Genomic DNA, 19,683 nt, shown 5'->3' with positions numbered 1-19,683 from the left:
AATCCTCAAGGTCAACCTCACGTCTCCTAATATCCAGACTAGGTCTTGTCACAGCACTCTTTTCTCAGACTTTAAGACACTGAGCACAATTGACAGTGAATTGCTTCCGTAAAGCCAAGCTATGCCCAGCACTGTTTACAATAGCCAACACATGGAAGCAACCTAAACATCCACTGACAGATGAACGGATAAAGAAGATGCGGTACATATATACAGTGGAATACGACTCAGCCATAAAAAAGAACCAAATAATGCCATTTGCAGCAACATGGATGGACCTAGAGATAAACATACTAAGTGAAAAAGAGAAAGACAAATACCATATTATATCACTTGTATGTGGAATCTAAAATATGCCACAAATGATCCTATCTATGAAACATAAACCGAATCACAGACATAGAGAACAGACTGGTGGTTGCCAAGGTGGGGGAGGGGGTTGGGGGAGGGATGGAGTGAGAGGTTGGGGTGAGCAGATGTGAGCTTTTATATACAGAATGGATAAACAACAAGGTCCTACTGCAGAGCACAGAGAACTACATTCAATATCCTATGATAAACCATAATGGAAAAGAAAACGAAAAAAATGTATATATATGTATAACTGAGTCACTTTGCTGTACAGCAGTAATTCACACAACGTTGTAAATCAACTATATGTCAATTTAAAAATACTGATAAATATTAAATAAATAAATAGATAGATACTGATTTTTGGCTTCACAGGAAAAAAATAAAGCCAAGGTATGCCAAAGGATTGTGAAGCTGAAGATGGGCAGGGACAAGGTTTGCTTTGTTCCCACCTATGATGTTCCAGCACCCGACTACCTCACACAATAGTTTCTTAATAGGTGATATGTCAGGTGAATGAATAAATGAATGGAAAGAATGAAGGAATGACTAAGTGAATGGATTTCCTCATCACGTTCCAGGTTCTAGTAGTCAGAGACACAGTTCTTAGCCCTTAGAAAAATCCATTTTCAAAGCGTAAAGGTCCATTGTCTAACCAAAGCACACATCATTCATCTATATTATCTACACCCTGGGCGCCAACTAACAGTACAGGACACTTCTCAGCCTCGTCCCTAAGAACAGACCTAAAAACGCACATCTCCCAACATGTGCAGAGTTTCAAGGTCTCTCCAACCCCCCTTTGTAAGCCTCTCTGCTTTGGAGAAGGTCCCACACTACCTAGCTGCTATCTGGAGTTCTAACCCAGGACTTATTCCTTAAAAGAACAAGTTGAAGAGGGAAAGAAAACGTCATCCCACCGAGGACTGGCTCTGGCTCGGAGACCTCCCCATCCTTGCTTGTCCTTCTGGATCCAGCCCCTCCCCTGGTCCAGGAAACAGAGTAGCTGTCTCCCTCCTTTTTCAGAACCCCCCACCCCAAAACAAAACAAACAAAAAATCCAAACCAAAAAACTCTTCAGGGTCCTCTTTTAAATTCACATGTATCTACCTGTCAGGAAGTTCTTCATTTGTCCCTTCTCCTGTCCATTCATCCATTCAGCAAATATTTATTAAGGACGTATTACACGCAGGTGCGATGCTAGGTGTCTATACTACACAAGCACCTGGAGCTTACACTCTGGTGGATCTAACACACAGGGTGAAGGCCATGTCTGTAAGGGCACTGGACTTTCCAGATACCAGACAAAGCTAAATCTCACACTGGCAGTTAGTGGTTTTTCAACCCAATAACTGAGATAACTCCCAAACTCTAGAGCTCAGTATACCATCCAATGATGTAGCCACTGGCTCTGTGTCGCTACTGAGCACTTGAAAAGTGGCTGGTGTGGCTGAGGAACTGAAGTTTTAGTTGTCTCTGCCTTTAACTACTTTACTTTTAAATTTATAAACTAAAGCAATGTATATTTTTTTCCCCCCGTGAAGCACATCTTGATTGCTTGGGTCAGACTCTGTTTCACATTGAACATTTGGCAACCACACTGAGATACACATCAACTTTCAGAGACTTTGCACACACTCACAAAATGACTGTAAAATACCTCATCAATACATTTTTATATTGATCACGTATTGCCATCATACTATTTTGAGGGATTGGGGTTTTAACTAATATTAGAATTCACTTCACTGTTTCTTTTTATTTTTTGAAATGTGGTTGCTAGAAAAGTGAAAATTTTAAATGTGGCTCGTTTTATTTCTATGGGACAGCAGTGGTCTGGGTGTCTTAATTAAAAAAAAAAAAGCTAGCAAAACAAACGCAACACATAAAATGGGTTTGACAGCTTGGATGATCTCAGGGGCTGTCATATCTGATTTTGTATCTCATCCTGATCCAGGGGGTCACCTCTGGCACTTCTGGTTGGGAAGGAGGAAACTTTTTGCTCCCTGTAAAGTTTTTCACTTTCAAAACTTGTCATGCACACTCCTCAGAGCACAGTCGCTTGTGATTGTTCTGGGATGCTGGGAAAGGCAGCCCCAAACTGTTAGTCTGGGTTTGAAGCTTCTTCTTAATCTAGTTCACAGTTTCGTGTATTTCGAAGGCAGAAACGGTGAACCTTCCAGCGGGATGCATCTCAAGTGTAGCAAGCCCTGCTTTCAGCAGGTCCCCATCCCCATGGCCACGGCCACCTCCTCTGGCCTCCTGGGACTTACCCACTAAGAGGCTGTCACTGCATAATTACACGTACAGTCCTGCTGGGAAGCCTCTCTCCTCTCCACCTTTGCAATTTTTTTATTTTGTTGGAGAGAAAGTGGAAGGAGTCTTCCTCGGTCCTCGGAAGCATGACGACCTTGCTGGAACACCTTCTTGCATCTGTTACCTGGAAATTTCGTGTTCTGGTCGCAGTGGGGGAGGCAGGAGGAATTTGGGGGAGGAAAGTGAGGAATCAGTCCACAGCTGAGTAAGGGCCACGGTGTCACAGTGGAGCCCTATGAACCCATCATGCTGGCGCATTTGAAAATAATACACCTGTGAGTCTGATAACTTCTCTGCTGGAGTGAGATTTCAACTGGTCAGCGTTCTAAGGAACTGGGGGGACTGGGAGGGGCCTGGAGGGGCCTAGGCTGGTCAGGAAAGATGTACAGATGAGAAGTCAGGCGCCACGCTGCTGCCCAGCCCAGGAGGTGGAATCTCGTTTGATGAGGGGGCTGATGGCTTCAGGGGGAAGGCATCGTGGAAACTTCTCGCCAACCAGACACGTGTGGAGGGCTGATGCTGGCCTGGCACCTTGCTGCGTCCCGGCCACAGCGTGCATCCCCTCATCCCTATCTTCCATGGGAGGGGACCAAGGTCAAAGCGTGACGTACACGGTGTCCCCCTGTAGAGTTAAGGGCACTGGGAAACCACCCATTCCTGACTTATCCCCACAAGTCCGGGGCCTGGGAATCTCCCAAGGAGAGAGAAGGCCTTCGGTACCTGTGGTTTGATTTTCAGACTCTCTTTGGCTATCGGTCCCTTTGAGGCTCCGATGAATGCATGGACTCTCTTTCCAGAAAAATGGACTTGGATGGAATTTTGAATCCCCGTCTAGGGGATTTTATAAGGTCCTTGAAGGTAAGTCTTGGGCTGTCTGGGGATGGATAAATTGCATATAAAGAAAGGCTATGTACTATCAAAATGCAAATATTAGCTAGAAAGGGGGGACTCACTTGATCTGATTTTTGATTACTACTTTATTATGTAAAGTAATATATGTAATATATATTGAAATATATATTGCATATATATGTAAAAAATGAAAAAATATATAATAACTATGTATGAATATAAATATACAATGAAATAAATATATATGAATACATTTTTCATCATATATGTATTTTACATATATATATTTCATAATACAGTAGTAATCTTATATAAAAAATATATAGCATATATATTGTTTGATCAGTGGCAGCTGAGAAATGAACCTATATAAATCACTGGCTTTTCATTTTGTTTGTGTTTTGTTTTTTCTTTTTAAAATAAATGAATAAATAAATAAAAGGCAATGGCCAATGACATCACCAACCTGGTTTCGTTTGTTTCCTTCCTGTCCTGGCACAGGTCAAATCGGCTGGGGGTTACATGAGGTCAGATCCTCAGAAGGCAGAGCGTGGCCTCACCCCCTGCAGGTGCTATGGGCCAACCAACCTCCCAATAGCCCTCGGCGGTGGGGTGGTGGCGAAGAGCCCCCACTGGATGGATGAGGACCCAGATTTGCCCGGGGTCACACAGCTGGTTGGGGACAAGGCAGAGCCGGAGGAGGGCCTGTCTGATTCCATCAGCAGTGCTCTCAGCCCCCGAGCCCTCCTGCCCTCCAGGAGATCTCCCCGGGAACCAGCAACCTCACTCGCACGCGCTCAGTCAGACGAAGCTCAGAACGTGGCCACCCAGCCGGAGATTAGAGAAGTTCAGAGAGAGCACCGTTTTACATTGATGATAAAATCTCGCGGGTCTAGGACGGGGTCTTCGTGGATGTCACGTCCCTCCTTACCACTACCTCCAAGAAGAGACTGATGATACTCAGCACTCCCAATAAAGAAATCCCCTCTACAGGTTAACAGGCCTTCCCATGTCCAGGTAGGTGTCAGCAAAGTGCCTTCTCATCCACAGAAATGGGATCGTCTAGCTGCCGGCCAGTATCTCTTTGAGCCTCCCACTTATTTTTCTAAGGCTCTAAAGCTGAATTTGCTCCTGCGTCGGAGAGCTGGAAGTTAAGCTTAATGTACAAACCTTTCTTTTCCAAAGAGGCAGGTTGGCCTTCCTGTATCGACAGACTCTGGAGCTTAGATTTATTACGGAATGGTAATCAGGCAAAAGAATAAATACACTGCATCTTTAATTCATTAATCACCTCGGAAAGCAAAATGAACTACAATAAAGAAGACAATATGTTTTTCAACGCTGGGGGTGGAGCGATGAGGGAGTCAGTTTCTCAATAAAATCCAGCTACTAAAATCCATTTTGCGTGAAGATTAGAGAAAGGACAGTTTACCTCTGAGGCTGGGAGCAGGAGGCCCTCTGCAAAGGAGGTTTGGCAGGACCAGGTGTCTGTGGATGGCCCCTGGTGGACCCTGGTGTCTTCTGGGTTCCTGGTGTAACTTAACATCGTGAGCCAAAGGCTGGTCAAGAAACCAGGCGTGGGAGTCAAACAGACCTGGGTTCAAATTCATACTCCATCTGGAAAATGGGGAGGGCTGGGGGAGGGGCACCCTAAACCACTTATTGCCTTGAGACTGGTCTACCTATGGGAGGTGGGTCCCGGAGGTGTTTTGTTTTCCAAACATTTCACGTCACCAAATTCTCATTAAAGGAGATCTGTACTAAGGCCGGGAAAAAATTTCTGGAAGCAAAAATGAAACATCAGTTTTTCTGATCAGCCGCACACAGCTGGGCACTTTGGAAGTGCCATCTGGCTTGAGAGTCTTCGATCTGGCCTGGAATGTTAGGAGGTTGCCCTATTCCCGCTGTTGTTCCTGAGTCCTGACAACCTGGAAACTAGAAACTAGCTGACTTCTCACCTACATAACAGACCTACAAAGTGAGAAGGAGTTAGCCAGCATCTTAGACTCTTCAAGGGAGAGAATCATGGTCTGGGTAAAGATATAACGGGAAGCCATAATAACAGATCATGTTTATTGACTGCTTCTAGGGACTTTGCATAGATTATCTCTAATCTTCACAACTACCCTTCAGGGGTTTGGACCTATTATTGTGCCCATTTTACAGATGAGAAAGGTCCATGGAGGTCAAGTCTTTCCACCAAGTGTACATCACCAAGTGACTCAGCTGGGAGAATAAGAACCACCACCACGTAGCAGGCACTTCCTGCCTACTGTGCTTTATCTGTAGGACGTCATTTATTCTCACCAACAACCTAGAAAAACAAGCATGACTATTCCTGTTTCATTTATGAAGTCCAAAGAAGCTCAGAGATTTTAAAGCAGGGTTTCCCAGCCTCAGAACGAATGACATTTGGACCTGAATAAGGCTTCATTGTGGGAGCCGTCCTGTGCTCTGCAAGGTGTTTCGCAGCACCCCTGCCGTCCACCCACCAGATGCCAGTAGCATGCAGTCCCCTAAGTCATGACAACCAAAAATGTTGCCAAATGTCCCCTGCGGAGCAAAATCATCCCTGCTTTAAACAAACAATGAGGTCATACAGGTGGGACTGCAGAGCTGGAAATGGCACCCCAGTCTACCTGAATCCCCCATTAATCGTTTTCCAAATGCTGTTTCAGTTACCTTACGGCAGAGGTTCTCAAATGTGGCCCCATTACAGCATCACCTGGGAACTACTTAGAAATGTACACTCTGAGGCCCCGTCCCCAGACTGCCTGAATCAGAAATTCGAGGGATGGGGTCTACTAGCAATCAGAGTTTTAACAAGTCCTGCAGGTAATCTGGTGCTCACTGAAGTTTGAGACCCAGTGCCTTACAGCAGTGTGTCTTAGCCTTGGCCGTGCGCTAGAATCACCTGGGGGTCTTTGCAAACAATGCTGATGCCCGGGTACCACCTCAGGATTCTGATTTAATTGATCTGGGTTGGGAGGTATTCCAGACGATTCTCATGGGGAGCTGAGGTTGAGAACCACCAACCTCGAGGGAGCTGCCCCTGGTTCTCAGGGAGGCATGGGTCGAAGTCCAAGCATTAAAATTAAAAACAGTTGAGGTTGGTCCCCTGACCCATCCGCCCGAATCTTGGACAGAAGTGGCAAGAACCGCGTAGCGATTCCCCACTCTCAGCCTCAAGCCACAGCCCCACACGGCCCAGCTCCTCTCACTGACCCTTTCTTTGGATCTCTCTTTCATTGATTTACCTAAATCTCAAAACGTTTTGGAAAGTATTTAGTTGGACTCCGCACCAGCTCAAGAGGTGAAGGAGGCCACGAAAATTGGCAGGTGAATGCTTTGCATTAAGTCAGACATATCTACAAGGTAAGAGAATCATTGCTGAAGGAGGAAATGGAATTCAACTTCTCCTTTAACAGTACCTAAGCATCCTCCAAGGTCCTAATCCCTCCCTCCAGCCATTGCCTTTAGTTCTACTACTCACCTACCCCTCCTCCGCCCTGGGCAAGCCCATCTCCTCACCATCCTTTGCAAAGTCCAAAGTCACTCCCTTATTAACCTGGCCGTGTCCTCTCCCATCCTGTTCCCCATAAGCCTGGAACATCTGACCACTTCTTCCTAGATGCCCATAACTCTCCATCCTTTAAGATCTTTCTTTGATGCCTCCAGTCCACAGTAATCACCCCTTCTCTGCTGCTTTTGTGCTACCATCAGAGCAGCAATGTCCGTGATGCATTTGACAGATTCCATCCTGCTCTGTTCCATTTCCTTTTTTTTTTTTTTTTTTTCCATCTGGGCATCTCAAGCAGCGGTGTGCTGCTAAATGTTTAACAACTGGTTCTTTGGCAGAGGATGGAGGCCAGAGAAAGGGGCTCGATTTCATTAGCACTTGCATTCCGTGCTGCAAATATTCCCACCACAGCCGATTTCATGCTACCGCGACGTGAAATCACTGAACGTGGAATTGAAAGAGACGCATACAACTGGCTCTCGGGAGCCCGCAGGAGTGGGCACTGCTAGCTCACCAACGACAGTCAATCCAGCAAACATCTACTGGGAGTATATTCTGTTCGATCCCCTGTGCTAAATGCTGAGCGAAAGGAATGAAAGACATGGGTCCTGGATCAGAGTCTAGCGCGGTATAAGGGGAAAAAGGGTCTTTCAGAGGGACCCATCACAGGCAGAGAAAGTGGTAAAAGGAAAATAAAAAGGAGGAAGCAGTCAACTTTGACCAACTAGACTCTGAGATTGCCTTGAATCCTGGGGAAAAGGATCCTGAACATTTTTGAGGCAAAGGAGACACAGTTATCACTGGTCACTTCTGCTGCCGCCTGAGTGGGGACCACAGCCTGCTGGCATCACACTTAGTAGATGCTGCCGTGACTTGTTCATTTAACCCGTGGAAAAATTCCAGGAGGCTGGTTCTATCATGCCCACCTAGAAGGGAAGAGACTTTCCCAAAGTCACGACGCTGGAAAGGTCTGGCACTGATGTCTGTAACACCCTGAGCAATCTCTCAGTGCTTCCAGTGAGGGAAAGCGGTCCTTTGTTACATCAAAGCCTGCTGAGCTGGCATTCCCTTAGAGAAGGACTCCCCAAAGGTATTCAAAGTGGGCTGCAGACATCCTGGAGCCCTAGGGGGTAGAGAGAGAAGGGCCCAGAACTTGGAGGATCATCTCCACCCCCATAAGCGTCTCATTTCTCTTTTACCCAGTGATCTCACATAACCTGTCATTTTTACAAATAAATGCTTCCTCTGCTGAAACAAAACAAAATGAGTTTGAAAAACATCTGGTTTGTGCCAAATCCTGACATGTACGTAGGTGGGTGGCTGAAGCCTGGGGTGCTTCTAGCGGGCACCCCCCCACCCCATAATTTTTCTAATTTGTTACAGTGCTAGCATACTATGGGAATAAAATAACTTTGGAGAAATTTTCAGAAAATGCACCCAAGACCAAGTACCTTCCCCGCAAAAGGAGCAATCTAAAGGCAAAATTTTAAGCACACCAGTAACCCCTGCCCCTAGACCGGTGGGTTGAAATCTCCCTATTCTGTCCTTTCCTGGGTTCCTGCAGGACGCGTCTGCAGGATTTCCTGGCTCAGCATAGGAATCTTGCCTTGACACCCAGTCAAATCCAGGTTCACCTTGGAAACGCTTGCCCCCTTGTTGGAAACGCTTTTCAACCCCATTAGACAAAATCTGTTTTACACAATTTCTCTGCAGGCAGCTTGGCCCCTGCAACAAGTTCAAAGAACGAGGGCTGCAAAATCTACCCCTTTACTCACCACCTGTTACCCAACTCACTCTTCATTTTTCTCTTCCTAAGAGAAGACTGCAGCGGCATTGCTGTATTCTAACATATAACTCCCAAACTAAAAACTGAAAGAAGAAACACATTTTTCTGTCAATGGCTTAAGGGGATTGCACCTCTAAGCTGCTGCTAAAACTCCCTTCGTCTTTTTCACATTTGTAGCATTTTGGAGCAATTTGCTGGAGTCAAAGAAAGCAGTGAAATGTCCACAACCGACTTCAAAGCCCCCAAATCCTGTATCAGTGGAGGGGAGCCTGGTAGCCACACCAGAGGGGACCTTTTTCAAAGAGGCGCGTGTAGGAACTTACCAGGCATTTCTGCCCTGCATCTGCGATTGATGTTAATGACAGACACGTGACCAAATCCCCACACAGTTCTTTGAAAAATGCTCCTCCCTCTCTTCTTGCTAACACTTTTGGCCGGGACAATGCAGATGACACAGAAAAGGGCTGGAATAGAGGGACCTCTGCCAGGGCTCCGTGAACGGGGCTCCGCTGACTCATTACTACACAGGAGTCTTTTATCTGCCGGGGAGCGTGGAGTAAGATGGATTAATCAAGAGAAAGGGTTACACCTGAACGGTTTCACATTTGTCAAAATGCGTGCTGGGCACAAGTGGCTCCAGAAAAAGGAAACACGCCAGCTCTCAGGGCACCCAACACACTAGTTCATTCCTCTCTCTCGTTTTGTCTTCTGTTTCCACGCCCTCTTCGGCCTGGCCTTGCAATTTCTTCTCCATCGGACCCCTGTTTACCCGTCTTGGTCCATGCCCAGGACAATCCTTCCTCCCCAGCTCACATACAGAGACACACAGTTTATTCCAGCTATGCCCACACTGCTGTGTTGAATTAAGATCCCCAAGCACAAAATGTGTAGAAGAGGGTGTTTGGTCTGTGAATATTCTGTGCTATTAGATACTACAAAAATTAGCCCCCTAAGATGTTGTCCAATGTACAGGCTCACAATAGTGTATGAGACTGCCCATGGCCCCAGATTCCAGCCCAAAGGGATTATTATTATTATTTGGTTAGGAGTGAGATGAACATAGTTTCAGAAGATTATTGGTCATTTGTATTTATTTTTTCTAAAAGCGGCCCATTTTCCTATCAGGTTGTTTACCTTCTTTCTCATGAGTTTAAAGGAACTCTTCATATTAAGGAAACTGGGTCTTTGACTATCTTGTGGGTTGCGATTTTCCCGACTTGGTTGTTTGTGTTTTGATTTTGTTCATGGCGTTTTTCCTACGCATAGGTTTTAAATGCTTATGTAGTCAAATTTATCAATCCGTTGCTGTACAGCATCTGGGTTTTGCGTCAGGCTAAGGAAGATCTTCCCTATCCTAAGTTTAAAAAAAAAAAAACTAGTTTCTTTTTGCCACTTTCGTAGCTTTTGCCTTCATGTACGATGTTCACAAAACGACCACCCTCCTCCTTTTCACAAACCCCACAGCTTTGGGGAAGCGTTTATCAAATAGGACCAGCATGTACTGTTTTCAATTGTCTGTCTGCATCGATAATAAATCTTGAGAGCAAGAACTGTGCCCTATCTGTTCCTGAATCCTTCAGCACCAAGTCTATATTCTAGTGTATAGCAGGTGCAAAATAAGTGTTCGTTGAATTAAATCTTAAAATAAAGCATAACAACAATGACGCCCAACCAGCCAGCGCAAAAGCATCTATTTTCCAATAGCTCTCCAAAAGAGGACATTAAGAAATAGGCCTGGTGTAGACCATATTTAACAAGTTGTCCAGGAAAGGAAACTCAGCCCACAAAAGTGTCAAGGAAATGTCGGGATATGGGTCTGTGGAAAAGCTGGGAGAGGTTTAAGAGAACACCCTCTCATTTTGACAGATTGCAAAGATGTCCTCTTCATCATTTAAGGAATTCTTACTAGGCTCTTGTTCCCTGTTTGTTTGTTTGAGCACCTGATTCAGGTACACTCTGCCACTTTCCCAGGAGGATCTGAGACAAAGATGTCCCGTGCCGCTCACTGGGAGAGCGCTGTGCTGGATACAAAAATAAATGAGGCACGAACTCCAGGCTCACAGAGTTTAGAGCCTAATAGAAGATGAGAAATTTAAAAGGTGATTGTCTTACAAGGTAAAGAGTGCCTCCAGAGCGGGCCCATTTTTGTGTGGTTTAATGCTATGCTTTAGTGGAGAATCAATGTGCCTGACAGCGCATGATCACACATCATGGTTAATTCTAACCAGAGGCATTTTCCTCGGTCCTGTTTCTACCACCACCCCGATCACCCAATGACTAAGTGCCTGCTGGTAAATGATGACCAATAATACAAATATCTCACTGGTAACTGCAAAAGTATGTGCAAATAATTTGGACGATGTCTACCTTTGTAACTTGACAACTAAATACGTTCTTTTCTTTTCCACGCAGAATTTTTTAAAACACCATCCCATGTTTAAAATGAGCCATTCTGCCAGCTCGAAATCCTCAGTATCTCTCTTGGTTCACGTGCTGAATCCCTGACAAACTAGTCCCTTAGCTGATTCTGTAGACTCATAGAAGGCCTCTGATTCGAGCTCAACTGATCTATTTCCCAAAACACAAGAATTAAGCCCAGCAGGGTAATCCAGAGAATGTGGCCTGCCCAGGTCACAAGGCTGTTTAGTGGCCAAGGCAGGTGTAAAAAATGGGGCTTCTGGACGTCAACTCAGATTCTCTTTCCCTGTGTGCCTTATCTGACTGCCTGAGCCCTCCTTATAAAAAACAGAGTTGATGTTAATAGAGCACTAGGAAGGCCCGAGGAAGCAGGAAAAACACAAAGCAATTGTTCAGCCCTTTTAATTTTAAACTGGACCTGAAAAATGCTGACTTGTTAAGACAATACAATAAAATATGGGAAATTCACCAGCAGCTTCTTCACTTTCTGGGTTTCCACAGCTGTGTCTCTGGACACTTCTACTAGTTCTCAATCATGGTTGTGCATTAGAATCACTGGCAATTAAATTTTTTTTAAAAATACTGATGCCTGAGCCCCACCAGCCCATGGAGGTTCTGGTTTAATTGGTCTGGTGCAAGGCGTCAACATTTTTAAAAGCCCCATGGGTGCATCCAAGGTTGATGATCCAGTCTCTGGGTTCAGAGACCTGTTCATGGCCTAATTCTATTCATTCCTATCTTCTTAAGTGGTGTACGTGACTCTTGGGTACCAGTTTCCCTCCCCCATGTTGGGAAACGCTCATTTCCCCCATCTCCCAATCCCTGCAGAACCCCATTCTCAGAAAATGTGATTAGGCAGCAGCTGGCCATAAAGACCCACCCCTAGCCAGTGCTGACTGGACAAAAGATATACCTCACCAAGGTGAACCAATCAGCTATCTCCTCTGAACAGGCCAACAGAGTTGCTAGCCAACCTCTGCTGGGGATGTGTAGGGGTGAGGGTGGGAATCAGGGGTACTTCAAAGCAAGAAGGCCTGCCTGCTTCCTGTAGGGAGAACGAAGCAGATGTGCAAAGAAAAGGGGAGGGAAGAGGGACAGAGAGAACGAGCCCCCAACGCCAGCACTGCCCACCTTCCATCTTGCATTTCATGCCCTTAATATACACCTGTATCCTTACAATAAAGGAACAGAAACCTGAAGGCAGTTCTTATGTCCAAGATTCTAAGAAATGAACAGGCTCCTTCCAAGGCCTCAGGGTCCCTTGGAAGGCTCATCCAATCACAAACAGCCAGGTCGAATTTGACAGTGATCCTGGGTTTTTTAAACAGAGCAGAGGATCCCAAACCAGCATCCTAAAAGCCCACAGGGAGCCCATGAAGGCAGTAATGGCACCCATGAGCCACTGCTATCGTCGTAAAGTCCTACAGGATAACCCCATGATCAGGTTTTCTTTGCTTTTGACTGAATATACGTCAATGGAATTACACCACTCCTCTTGCTGATCAGAAGCCCTAGAGCTTTTATGGAGGGCTCTGGTTAATAAAACAAACACACAGAATTACAAATGAATCCTTGAGAACATGGGCTTCACAGGAGGAAATTAGTAAAGGGGTCCTTTGGTACTAAATAAAATAATTAAGTCAGGACTTCTTTACCTAGCCAACGATTTTTCATAACTGCCCTACTGTTATTTCCACAAGATGGCTGATTAGAAAACAGGTTCCATGTTCAAATAAATTGGGAAGATGTTGTGTGCCACCCACGTTGGTCCTTCCCTATGGAGGGTCACAATACATATTAGCATATAAAGGCTCCGAGATGGAGGATAGCAAAATTAAATGTTTAACTTGGTCTAATCCATCATTTCCCTAAATTATTTGACCACAGAACTTCCCAAGTACACCTTTAAAAAAATCTTTTAGGAGTGATGGTAGTTTTTGAGGGGAAGGCAGATAATAAACTACTGTTCTAGGTTCTTCCCCATTTTCCAATTGTGACAACGCTTACTTTAAAGCAGAGGGAAGATGTCCAATATCATAACCACGAAGTTATTCTAAAACAAATCAAAGCTTGCACAGTGTCAAGGTCAAAGTTTTATGCCACATAATACTGATCAGGGCCAAGTATGGCAGGATGTTTACTCTGTGCGAGGCGCTTTACATACATTATCGTATTTAATCCTTTGCAGTAGCCTTTGAGGGACTATCCCTATTTTACAGATGCAGAAACTAGGTGTTCTTTTTCATGTGACTACAGGTTTTGCTGACAACTTTTTATTAAATGGGCCTTTCAATGGAGTGCTTTAACGCTGATTTATCTTCACTATCCAGCAATTTCCTGAGTGTCAGTTGTGCACCTGACACTTTACACATTACAGGGTATTAAGGAAATGTACCATCTATTATTTTTTAAATGCTCTTGAAATGACAATCTTTATCTCTGAATAAAGGCTGCTCCATTACCTACCACAACCAAAACCACAGAATCGTTTGTTTTTAGAGCCAGAGGGGTCCTTAGGGTCAAGCTCATGAGAAGTACTAGCCCCGATCTTCTAGATCCTTCTGAGATTATAATGCATTTTCTTCTAGGCGTCACTCAACCCCACTCAAAGAAAACCGAGGAGGGGGGGGCAACTGAGCCCACACAACATGTGCTGAGGTTAAACACTGAGTTCTTTAACTGGGAAGGAGGGAATGAGCTGAGGCAGGGGTGGCATAGTGTCTAGCTAGAAAATCTGCATGACTGTGGTGTAAGGTCAGATCCTGTCTGTGCTTTGTGCCTGAGTTTCTGCATCTCTATAAAGGGGATTAAAGTATCTGCCCCCTCTAGTTGTTGTGAGGAGCAAAGGTGGCATAGGTCCTGGCTACCAGGAGATGCTCGATCAATGATAGCTGTCCGTCATCATCGCCCGTGAGGCATTGGATGACCTCCAAAGGGCAGGGCTGGGTGGAACATCATGGTCTTCAACCCTATGGAAGTTTTCTCTAACTCCTGACCCACGGGTACCACCCCAAAGTGACCAGAAGAAATGGTGCCTATCAACTCTGTGTTAAATATTTTAAAAATCTGATTCTCATAGTCCCTGTATCTGCAGAGCTGGAGGGGAAGGACGAGTCATCACCTTGAAGCCTAGCTCATTTCTGAAATCCCTGACAAGTGGGAGAGGAAAATAAACTCTGTACACATTTGATGAGATACATACACGTTTTAATAATCCATATGTATGTCTACTGCCCCTTCTTCTACATTTTCCTCTTCCTTTTGGTGATCTTCGCAGAAACTGAACTCCAGATAACCTCTGACTCAGTCTCCTCAACATCCTGGTTATGTGAGCTGGCATTCTAGTTTCAAATGTATGTCTCTGGTACCTTTGTAAAAATATGTTCCAGTTTCAGAAAATAAGACCCCGCTAATGAGCAAATCGCAAGTAGAAGATCTGCTTTGAAAAAATCATATTTCAATTAATGCGATAATCTGGCAATGATTTAAAATGATCACTTGTTGTGCCGACAGGCATAAATATCCTTCTTTCATTAAACATATTATTGTACCCCTATTATGTGTTGTGTTCACTGTGTTTGTAATTTATAGAATACGTTCATTTATTTTACTTTATTATTGTATTTTATTTTACTGGAATGTTTTCGGGTGTGTTTGTTTAGGTTTGTGCCAGGGAACCTCCCATTTTGCCCCAATGACTGACCCACACCAATCTCTCCTCAGTAATGAACCCCAAGTCTCAAGGCCTGGGACTCAGGGGGATACTGATAGCTATATTGATACCTATGATCAATTTCATCTCCATTTTCACACAATGTATCATTTTTCAAATGCAAAGAATTTATTGTGTAGTGTCTTGTTTCTAGGTAGAACTCTATACCCCTCTTCATTTCTCATATTAACAGCTTAATACGTACAGCTGGAAAGGCAGACAAGGAAATCTATAATGAGAAAACTTCAGGACTCCCCCAAATGAATAACTCTTGTCTTCAATGTGACAAATATGAAACAGGGTTTGACGCGCAAAGCCTTTCAAAAAAACACTACACATCCAGGTTCACACCCAATGGTCCTGAGAAATAAAGGGCTAATTTTTGTTTGCTATTAATCACGAATTATTTTTTCCTTTAAAAAATTAATTAAAAACATGAGATGGAATAAATATTTCAGGCGACCAGTAGCAAAATGGGAAAATACCATGTGTTTGGAGTTTGAGTGCCCTCTGAGTACAGAAATTTATTTGCAGCAAGCAGAAAACAGACAGCAAGCATAAAAATACAGCAGAGTCCCCCTAGTAAAATTATTTATCAAGCTAACAAGGGAGGGACCCTTCTAGCAACAACAAGCCAACAAGCCAGTGAGGAAAAGACATGGCTTTATATTTTACCTTTGGGTTAGCAACCCAGTAAAAATGCCAACTGACAAGCACTTCACATAAACATTTCTTTCTAAATGAGCTTCCTTGTTAGAAGAAAAGGAAAAAAAGAGTCTTTCTAGCTAAGGCGCGCTATAGCCTATAGACAGAGAATTCGAGCATGTGTATGCTGACTCCTTAGTGCCAAAATAATATACCTTAAAAAATAAGTTAATGTGAGTGACGAACGGAGTTTATAAAACAAATTCAAAGTTCATTAAAGAAAATGTGCTTATATTCTTATCAGGGAATCCTCCTACTTGGATGTTGACAGTCACAGTTTCGTAAGATGCTTTTTCAGGGCTGGCTTAAGAGCCTCCAGCAAAAAATTACATACACATATATTCATATACACAGATATACATGTACTGACATTGCCTCTACTGTACAAGCCTCATTGCTATATTTTTTCAAATATTTATTTTACGAGCAAAACCCCAAAGTCAGATTTTACAGTTTAACGATACCAAACTCTGATTATAAATTACAGGTCACTTTACTGCAGCTTGCAATAGCCAAAGAGAAAAAGAAAAAAAAGAAAGAAAAAAAAAAAAAAAAGAAGAAAGAAAAAAAGGGGGGGGGGTGGAACCGTCGAGTTGAAACCAGGCACTGGCCTGATCTCAATTAAATTTTAAAGAAATAGTAAAAAGATGCCTTCTCAGAAGAACTGCGTCCTCAATAGCTTGGCAAGTGACACCTGATGAATTTATAATGAAATCACACACTTGGATCCCATCTTTCCTAAAGTGAAACATCTGATAAGTTAACCATGGCAAACATGGGAAAGGGCCTTCTTTTTACTGTATTAGGAAAGGGTGCTGGAGAGGATGCAGAATCTGAAGGACACTGTAAAACGCTGAGCAAAGACAGACAGAAACATCTTGCTGGATCTGATACCTCACCCGCCCATCCCTCGCCATCACATCCCCACCAATGCCTTAAAAAACACAAATTTCTCAGCAACAGCGATGGAAAAGTTTTCATTACTAATATCAGCGGGCTCGAATAAAACAGGAGGAAAAAAAGTAAAACGAAATCCTTCCTTACTTTTCTTTTTTTCCTCTCCAGAGCCGAGCGAACTGTCACCGCGCTGCTATGAAAGCTCCAAGCTCTGACGGACAAGGGGACCCTCTGCTCCGGGGCAGGAACCGGACTGTAAGGCCCAAACACGCTCCAACTCAAGTCCTCCCAGCTGAGTTTGGGAGCTGGGCCTATTATCCGCCCACAAACGTGTAGGGAGGGCTTACCGCACGAGTCACGTGCTATTTTGTTCCACTGACCTTCCGGCGTTTTACACGAGGGCTTGTCAGAACGCTACAAAGTGAGCAAAGATCAGCGCCAACAGAGGTAACATTCTAATTAACCAGGTTCCCCGTGGAGACTAGAGTGTTTTGAACGCATCCCATTTTTACCAACAACTAATCTGGGTAAGACTCTGAAAGCAGCGAGTTCCGGTTGCAGAGGCTCCACTAGATCAGGAGAGCACCGAGCACGGGGGAAAGCCAGGCTTCCTGGGAAAGAAAGCGATGCCAAGGTGCCTCGCATGCGCATGCGTGGTGAGTCTCCAGAGGCTGCTGGAGCGGACAGGACCGCAGCTGGGAGCCCTCCGCCTTGGGCCGCGGGGCAGCCCCGAGGTCTACAGAATTCCTGGCCTCGTCCCAAACTGTGGCTTCTTCCCTGCACGGGGGAACTCGGGCTCACATCTCCAAACACGCCTGTTAGAGCACGTGCACCTTCCTTCTATTATGCAGTGGTGAGGAACTGATTCCGGGCTTTAAAAGGAGAAAAAGAGAAGAAGAAAAAGAAAAAGGCTGGGAAAACTGAATATCACATAAACAAAATAGCCTTCGAGCATCACGACAGAACTGCCAGGAGGCACTAACCACTGGAGCAATGAATGAGACGGCGGTTCTCAACTAAGGTCCAAAAGGTCAAAATGAGTGAAGGAATTTCTGATCTCTCTTGGCGACCCTCGCCGCTGGGAGGTGAGAGAGGCCAGGCCTCCTGTCCAGCAGGCTCGCCTGGCCTTCTGAAAAGCAAGGCAGGATTTCCAACACTGTCAAAGGTATCGTGCGCACCCTAAGATTTATTGAAAGGACTTTAATGGCTCCATTAGAAAGAGGCGGGGTGGGGGGGGGGCGGTTAAGTAAGGAAGAGAAATTTAAACGGAAACAGAAAATTCTATTCTCCATTCAAGACTTTCAGCCCAGTAAGAGATGCTTCCTCCGCCATTTCTTGTACATCAGGAATGAACCTCATTCTAAAATATAAACAAACCAGAGGCACGCCATCGCGGTATAGGCTCAAGCCCTTTAATTAAGCACCATCTGTAACAAAATGTCTCCATCCTGAGTAACTGTGGGTTGGGGGTTCAACCCTGGGAGAATCCCTTTAAATAATTGCACCCTAACCCCACCCCACTCAAGACTCAGCTTGGCTGCTGGCAGGAGCCCAGGAAGAAGAAAAGAAACTTTGTCTGAAGAACCCAATTTAAAGGAGGCGTGACCGCAGGGTCAATTTCAGATCAATTCCATTCTCACCTCCACTGCCTACCTGCCAGCAAATGAAGTTACTGTGCTTTTCTATAGACTGAAAGGACTAAAAAGAAATCGTCACTTGCCGCACGTGGATGACCCGTTATTAGAGGATGGATGCTTGCTGAGGGAATGGCAAAAACAAACTCCCTTCCTCTCTTTTTTGTCATTTTCACCTCACCAGTGATGAAGGTGTAGGATGTGCCCCCTGGATTAGTTAATTCGGTGTTAATATCTTCCAGCAGATTATACTGGAGGTCAGGGCTGGGTTGTCTCCAGTGGCAATAAGGGTAATTCCCACAGCTGGTTTGACTTCCCCACTCAACACCTGAAACTTCCTCCCCCCTCCCACCCTCAGTATTAGTTCCCATCTGAAATTATATAAATGCTAATAGCTTTATTATATTTCCTGTAGACGCTGGAAAGAGAGGCACTCCGAATATTCCCACCGGCTTACCCTTGTCCCAGCATTTTCCAAATACTGCCAAAAAAAAAAAAAAAAGACCAAAAAAAAAAAAAAAGTAAAAGCAAACCCAACCCTTCTGCATAGCTCGTTTATTGCTGATAATTTCATTAGGTGCCAGGAAAAGCAAAAAAAAAAGGCAGACACTAAACAACAACTTTACAGTAATTTTTGGATCGAGGAAATGAAAGACTCAGCAAGCGGCAGGCGAGGAGAGTTTCAACATTGGCATCTGTGAACGGCAGCAATAAATCTGAGATTTTGGCAGGTGACTGAATGTGTGCTTTTAGAACGAAAGCTCTTTACAGAAGCATCATTTTGTTTTAAATAACGAGTGCTATACTCGTGCAAGAATTCCTCCTTCCTTCCCCACCCCCCCTCCAAATGCATAATGTTCCTTTCTTTAAGGCAGCCCCTTTGATAGCATTCTAACGTTGACTGGAAATAATGTGAGTTCATTGAGCTGCTTGCCCTGTACCTGCTCTGCCATAATTAATTGATTAAATCTGCTCACTAGTGGGCCAGTGTCCACAGAAAGGAAGACATTAGGCAGCCTTGTATGGAAAGGGGGATGGGGGGGTTAGGCAAAAGCATAATCTAATTAAACAAACAATAACAACAACAAACAATTAGGTAAGTTAGTCCCAGTAATAAAACACTTTAAACAGAATTATTTTCCCTTATTTTCTCAGTGCCAACAAATACAGTGATGTAATCTGCTTAAGACATACTCATGGAATCTGTGATGGATTGGTCTGCTCTCCAAATGTGCATGCCAGACAGCGTCCTACTCCTTGCTGTCTTCCAGGACGGGGCATTTACTCTAAAAACTGATTACCGAGAAGCCCTGAGGGGTCTGCGGTGAAGCCAGAGTCAAGACCAGACACGGTTCTCACTTGGGCTTTTCAAACCGAGGCACCAGGAGACGAAAACTTACGGTCTGTGTTTTCACATGGCCTTTGCATGCGAACACCTCATTCACCATTTCTGTTAAAATATTTTGATGGACTCTGCAAGGGAAATACGGTT

The 19,683-nt window shown here is 44.5% G+C and overlaps 1 protein-coding gene across 7 annotated transcripts in view; it reads right to left on the bottom strand.

Annotated features, from left to right (window-relative positions):
- The window catches only part of MAF (MAF bZIP transcription factor), a 362,282-nt gene that overhangs the window by 326,351 nt on the left and 16,248 nt on the right, over window positions 1–19,683 (bottom strand). For 6 of the 7 annotated variants that reach the window (XM_082366384.1, XM_082366386.1, XM_082366377.1 and 3 more), the window contains one exon: window positions 7,293–19,664. The exons of the other annotated variant lie outside the window; for it this stretch is intronic. The gene's annotated coding sequence lies outside the window, so the exon portion shown is untranslated. Of the gene's footprint in view, window positions 1–7,292; window positions 19,665–19,683 lie in introns of those variants that run through there. 7 annotated transcript variants of the gene reach the window in all.

The sequence above is a fragment of the Balaenoptera borealis genome, assembly GCF_965194805.1.
Source record: "Balaenoptera borealis genome assembly, chromosome: 19".
In the NCBI taxonomy this organism is placed as follows: domain Eukaryota; kingdom Metazoa; phylum Chordata; class Mammalia; order Artiodactyla; family Balaenopteridae; genus Balaenoptera; species Balaenoptera borealis.
This window is presented reverse-complemented; position numbering and strand designations above follow the sequence as displayed.